This window comes from Chrysochloris asiatica, unplaced genomic scaffold, assembly GCF_000296735.1.
Source record: "Chrysochloris asiatica unplaced genomic scaffold, ChrAsi1.0 scaffold00174, whole genome shotgun sequence".
NCBI classification, from domain to species: domain Eukaryota; kingdom Metazoa; phylum Chordata; class Mammalia; order Afrosoricida; family Chrysochloridae; genus Chrysochloris; species Chrysochloris asiatica.
The window spans coordinates 5,004,645-5,011,125 of record NW_006408692.1 but is presented as its reverse complement, the minus strand read 5'-3'; the positions used below and the strand labels follow the sequence as shown (position 1 = coordinate 5,011,125).

Sequence of the window (6,481 nt, the reverse complement as noted above, 5' to 3'; positions counted from 1 at the left end):
TTTCCTGACTTCTTTATTTTTCTCAATCCCTCTGTGGAACATTTGGATGCACCTCAATAATATTCTCCAGAATTCCCTATCAGACCATTCCAAACCCTGCCCTCCTAATGAGAATTCTAGGTCTACCTCCAGCTCATTTGTTTAAGTTACTCTATCTTGCTTCTGGACATAAGCAGAAATTTTCTGTTGCTTTTCAGTTATTGTGGTGCTGTTGTATTTTCAGTAATTAGATGAATATATGTTGGTGTATTATTATGATCTCTAATTGTCTCCTGGTAGGTGTGATCAGGAGATGGGCTTCTCTTTTTACACTTCTCTTATTACTCAACTCAGAGTGATTTTAGCTGGTGTTGGTTATTTATGCTGTTGCCCAGATGGTGCGACTTTACTGGGTGCAATTGTAGCTTGGCTGTATGACCACAATTTCTGTCTCTTCTTTGTAAAGTAAGGAGAGAAAGAGCCCAACCTCAAGGTAAAAGGGGGACCAAAAAAAAACAGATTGGACACTGAAGTCTATAATCACCACACACACACAAAATGTAGCAAAATATGAATAAGACTTTAAAGCCCTTTTTTCAGCTTTTGCATTTGTGGCCACCTGAGAAATTTCAAGATGTTCCCATTGCACCTTATGATGCAATTGGAGATTTAGTTTTTGGCCTTTTCCCTTTTTTGCCTCTCTCACCTCTCCTTAAGCCTATTCCGGTGTTTTCCAAAATGGCTGGAGCCATTTTAAGCTGTTCCCTTTGACTTCTCCCCCTTCTTTGATTCTGGGACCAGAGATCTTTGCTGAGCAGATTCATGTGCATGCGTAGTAGAACCTTCCGAGAAGGAGGTTTCTACTCCCTCAGACATTCCCTCTAGTCCCAAAAGTGAAGGAAAACAGACAGAGAAAAATAAAAGAATGGGGAGAAAATGTTCACACTTTTATTTCTGATGATCAGTCAGACATCTGCAATGGGAGTGCTCTCTATCTTATATCTCCTCTGTCCCACTCAAAGTGACTGCACCAGGATTTGCTGACCACCACAAATTAGAAAACAACACTTGCTTCTTCCTCAAATCTCACTCACAGTAAGTCTTTGATCCTCTAAAATATTCCTTGATATGGATTTCAGAGTTCTGGGACCATCCTTTGAACCTGTTTCATCTGGTCTTCCATGTTACTACTGGCAGAAGTCTGCATGAGCTTTCTCCCTAATCTGCCATCAAGCCCCACCCTGGTCATTTATTTTTTTTAAAGTGGTATTAACTAGTCTTCCTTATAGATGTATAGATATTATCCTAGCACAGATAGTATTATACTTCAAGATAAACCTTGAAATATTCTTTTTGATAATGAATATGCCGTCATTCCTCAATTTGTCATTCTTGGCATAGTAAACCATGTAATTGTTAGATTCAAAATGGCCAATGCCAGTCCATTTCAACTCACTAATGCCTAGGATATCAATGCTTTTGTGTACTATTTCATTTTTGACAACTTTCAATTGTCCTAGATTCATACGTCATGCATTCTATGCTCTGACTGTGAAATGGATTTTTGCAGCTGTTTCTTCTCATTTTTCATTGTACCCCATTAGCGAATGGCAGTCCCAAAAGCTTTACTCAATTTGCATCATCACGCTCAACTCTACACTTGGAGGAGGATTCTCTTCCCCAGTCATATTTTAAGTGCCTTCCAAACTGAGGGGCTCATCTTCCTGCATTATATCTGACAATATTCTGGTGCTATTCATCATGTTTCAATATTGAATATTTTGGTGCTGACAGTGTCCCACTGCTATACATAAGGCTTTCAGTGGCTAAACATTCAGAAGTAGTCTGGCTCTCTTTCTTCCTAGTCTGTATTAGTCTGGAAGCTCAGCTGAAACCTTGGATGAACCTGCCAGCATTCAAAATATAGGTGGGATAGCTTCCAGCATCACAGCAACACACAAGTCACCACAATACAACAAACTGGCAGACGAATTGGGGAAACTATGTTTTACTTGTGCTTATCTTTGAACCTCAATTAACATGCACAGAACTTAACATATAGTAAAAAATTTTTTTATATAATTTACAAAAATATCACTGAATAATGTAATCACAACCTATAATTTGATTTATTGTTTTCAGCAAACGTGGAGGCATATATTATTATATATTATCTCATTTCATTTTCATAGTAACAATACTTTACAAATGAAAAAAATAATAAAATTCAGAAATTAAATTAAAGACAAACTGTGCTCACTGTTTATAAATAAGATCAAAATCCATTCAGATCTTAAACCCAATAAAAGTATCAATCATTATATCCATAAAAGTACTTAGGTTGCTTTGCATTTAGTAAATATCAGAATAGATCATACCTTGACATCTGAAATAAATGGAGCAGGTTTCAATGTCACAGAACAATGAGTTCGGGACAGCAGGATAGGTGGAGGAGGGACTCTGCTTTTCTTTAGTTTCAAATTTTCCAGGTCTTTCTGATGTAAATATAGAGCATTTTGTTCCACTTCAGTTTTCTCAATTAAAGAATATGCCTCCTATAATGACGTGTGAAAAAAGAAAACTACATTTCAAGAGCTTGAACTTCATTGTAGTTGCACAATCCTGGCGTTGGTAAGCAACATTATCTTATTATATGTCATTTTTTAAGCTTCAAAATTATATATATATTTCAAGCATGGAATGCTTGTTCAGAAGAAAAAATAGAACATTAATTAAGGCAGCATAATCACCAATTGTGCTATATGTTTAATGTTCTTATCATTAGCATACATTAATATATTTCACTTTTAAAATCAAACTTTCTCAATACTATATATCATTATATTAAGAGCTCATTACCACATCATCTGCATTTATACTAGTGAACTGTAAGCCCACCTTAATGTACTTGAGATGTGACTCTCAAATAATAAAACTACTCTTAATGTGGTTTGTAAAATGAACATTACTGAAAGTTTCTTACAGTCAGGAAGAAGAATTAAAGTAGGCAAAAACACTTACTCTTTGCAGCTGAAAGAAAAGCAACCACTTGTTTTAAAGGTGAGATACAAAAAGATAACAAATAAAAGCATAAAAATTCAGGGCTCAGTAATATTTCAAAAGTAACATTAAATTTGTCAGAAATAATAATCATGAAAATGGGTTAACATTCATTCCCCTTTAAACTAAGTTAAAAAGCAAAAAGCCTTTAATTGAGACCCAAAGCAAAAATTCATGGAAACACTTTAAAAAAAAAAGCATGATGGGGGAAAGTTACCTTTTCAATAAATGGTGCTGGAACAACTGGATATCAGGATACAAAAGAAAGAAGTTGGACCTTACACCTCATACCACATATAAATATAACTCAAGATGAACCCATAAGTCTATATAAGAGCTGTTTTTAGCTGTCTAAGTGCCATATAGTCAGTTTCTACTCATAGTGACCATATGAAGGTCAAATCTTCAAGTCACTTGAGTTATTGACTGCTGCTTCCAACTCAAAGTAACCCTATGAAGAACAGAAAGAAATACCATGCAGTCCTGAGCTATTCTCATAGTTGCTACACTTGAGCTCATCACTGATGCTTCTGTGACAATCCATCCTATTAGGGGTCTTTCTCTTTTATGGTGACCCACCATTTTACCAAGCATATTGTCCTTCTCTAGGGACTAGTCTCATCCTGATAAAATGTTTGAAGTGTGAGAGATGAAGTCTTGCCATCCTGGCTTCTAAGGACCATTTTGGCAGTACTTCTTCCAACACAGATTTGTTTGTTCTTCTGGCAGTCCATGGTACTTTAAATATTCTTCTCTAACACCATTAACTCAAATGCATCAATTATTCTACTGTCTTCCTTATTCATTGTCCAACTTACACATGCAAATGAGGTTACTAAAAATAACACAGCAGAGTTAGGCACATCTTAGTCCTTACACACATAACTTCTTTCTTGAATACTTTAAGGAGGATTTCTGCAGATCTGTCCAATGCAATACATCACTTGATTATTTGACTGCTGCTTCCATGAGTATTGATTGTGTGGATCTAAGGGAAAGGAAGTATTTGACAACTTCAATTTTTTCTCCATTTATCATGATGCTATTTTTAGGTCCAGTTGTGAGAATCTTGTTTTCCTTTACATTAAGATGCAATCCATACAGAAGTCTGTGGTTTTTGATCTTTATCAGTAAGTAACTTAAGTCCTCTTAGCTTTCAGCAAACAAGATTGCATAATCTGGATATCACAGGTTGTTAGTAAGTCTTCCTCCAATTCTGATGTCATGTTTTTCTTCATATAATACAGCTTCCCAAATTATTTGGTCAACATACAAATTGGATTACTACAGTGAAAGAATACAGCCTTGGTGTACACCTTTCTCTATTTGAAACTACTCAATATCTCCTTGTTGTTCTGTTCAAACAACTGCCTCTTGGTCTATGTACAGGTTCCTTATAAGAACAAACAAGTATTCCGGAATACCCATTTTTCAGTGTCATCCACAGCTTGTCATGATCCATACAGCTGAAAGCCTTTGCATAACCAATGAAGTACAAGTAAACATCTCTCTGGTATTCATTGCTTTCAGTAAAGATCCATCCGATGTTAGCAATAATATCCCTAGTTCCACGTCTTCTTTTGAATCTGACTTGTGTTTCTGGAAGTTTCCTGTCAATGTACTGTTGCAGCCATTTTTTAATTACCTTCAGCAAAATTTTACTTACAAGTGATGTTAATGTTATTGTTCACTGTTTTTCACATTTTGTTGAGTCAAATATGGGCACAAATATGAATCTCTTTCAATTATTGGCCAGGTGGCTGTCTTCCAAATCTCTTGGCATAGATGAGTGCCTCCAGTGCTTCATCAGTTTGTTGAAAGATTAAAAATTGTATTCCATCAATTCCAAGAGATTTCTTTCTCACCAGTGCCTTCATTGAAGCTTGGACATGTTCCTTCAATACCGTTGGTTCTTGGTCATATGCTACCTCTTGAAATCGTTGCACATCGATCATTTCTTTTTGGTACATTGACTCTGTATGTTCCTTCCATCTTCTTCTGATGCTTCCTAAATCATTCAGTGATTTGTCATGTTGTTGTTGTTATGTGCCATAGAGTTGGTTCCAACTCATAGCAACCCTGTACAGGGTTTCTGAGGCTGTAAATCTTTATGGAAGCAGAGAGCCTCAAATTTCTCCTGCGGAACAGCTGGTAGTTTTGAACTGCTGACTGTGAGATTAGCAGCCCGGTTCATCCTTTAATATTGCAACTCTAAGATTAAATATTTTCTTCAGTTCTTTTAACTTTAGAAATGCTGAGTATGCTCTTTCCTTTTAGATTTCTAGCTCTAGATCTTTGTACAATTAATTACAATATTTAACTTTGTCTTCTTGGGCTGCCCTTTGAAATCTTCTGTTCAGCTCTTATACTTCCTCATTTCTTTAAGATAGTTTAGCTTATGCAACCTTAAGAGCAAGTTTCAAAATCTCTTCTGACAAACATCTTGATCCTTTCTTTCTTGTCCTTTTAATGACCTTTTGCTTTCTTCTTATATGATGTCACACACAGCTCTGTTGGTCTTCAGTCATTATTATCTAAGACATCAAAACTGCTCTTTAGATGGTCTCTAAATTCAGAAAGAATGGGCTCAAGGTCATATTTTGACTCTTATGGACTTGTTTTCATTTTCTTCAGCTTCAGCCTGAACTTGCATATGAGCAATTGATGATCTGTTCCATAATCTGGCCCTGGTCTTGATTTGGCTGACATTTAGTTTTGTCACCATCTCTTCTCACACATGTAGTCAATTTTATTTTTGTGTATTTCATCTGTGAGGTACATGTGTCTAATTGCCTTCTATATTGTTTAAAAAGGTATTTGCAATAAGAAAGGACATGAGGAGAACAAACAAGATGGCGGATCAGGTGGACGTGTAGCAGAGAGCTCCACCAACAACAACACAGAAAACCCAACTAAGCAGGCTCAGGTGATGGTCCCAGAACTCTGAACCACATATAAAGGAATATTTAAAAGGTTGGAAGACTTACATCTGGAGGAATTTGTGGCAGAAGCAAGAAATCTATTGCTTTCTAGTCCAGGATGCTCGACTTCTCCAGGAGCCGCCATCTTGGGGAAAGGATCAGAGCGGCCACAGACACCTAGCAGAACCGCTGAGATAAAGGTGTGGACATTCTTTTCTTTTGGTATCTGTTCATTGGTTCCTTGCTGTCTGTGAACCTCCATTCTGGTAACCATAGGGGTGCCTGAGCTATTGGGCACCCTAGCCCCACCCTCAGAGGGTTCTACTATGCATGCGCACAGATCTCCTCAAAATTTAAAGAGACAGGTTCTAATTAAAACCAAACGGCCACAGCCAGCCCTGAACTGTTTCCAACTAGAAAAAAGGCCTGAACGGGGATTGTGGAGCGGGACAAGCAGACAAAAGAGGAAATAGGCCGAAAATTAAATCCTAAGTTACGTCAAAACGACCAACAGTGGTATC

At 36.9% G+C, this 6,481-nt stretch overlaps 1 pseudogene; it reads right to left on the bottom strand.

The window, feature by feature from the left end:
- The window catches only part of LOC102814751, a 127,651-nt pseudogene that overhangs the window by 60,123 nt on the left and 61,047 nt on the right, over positions 1–6,481 (bottom strand).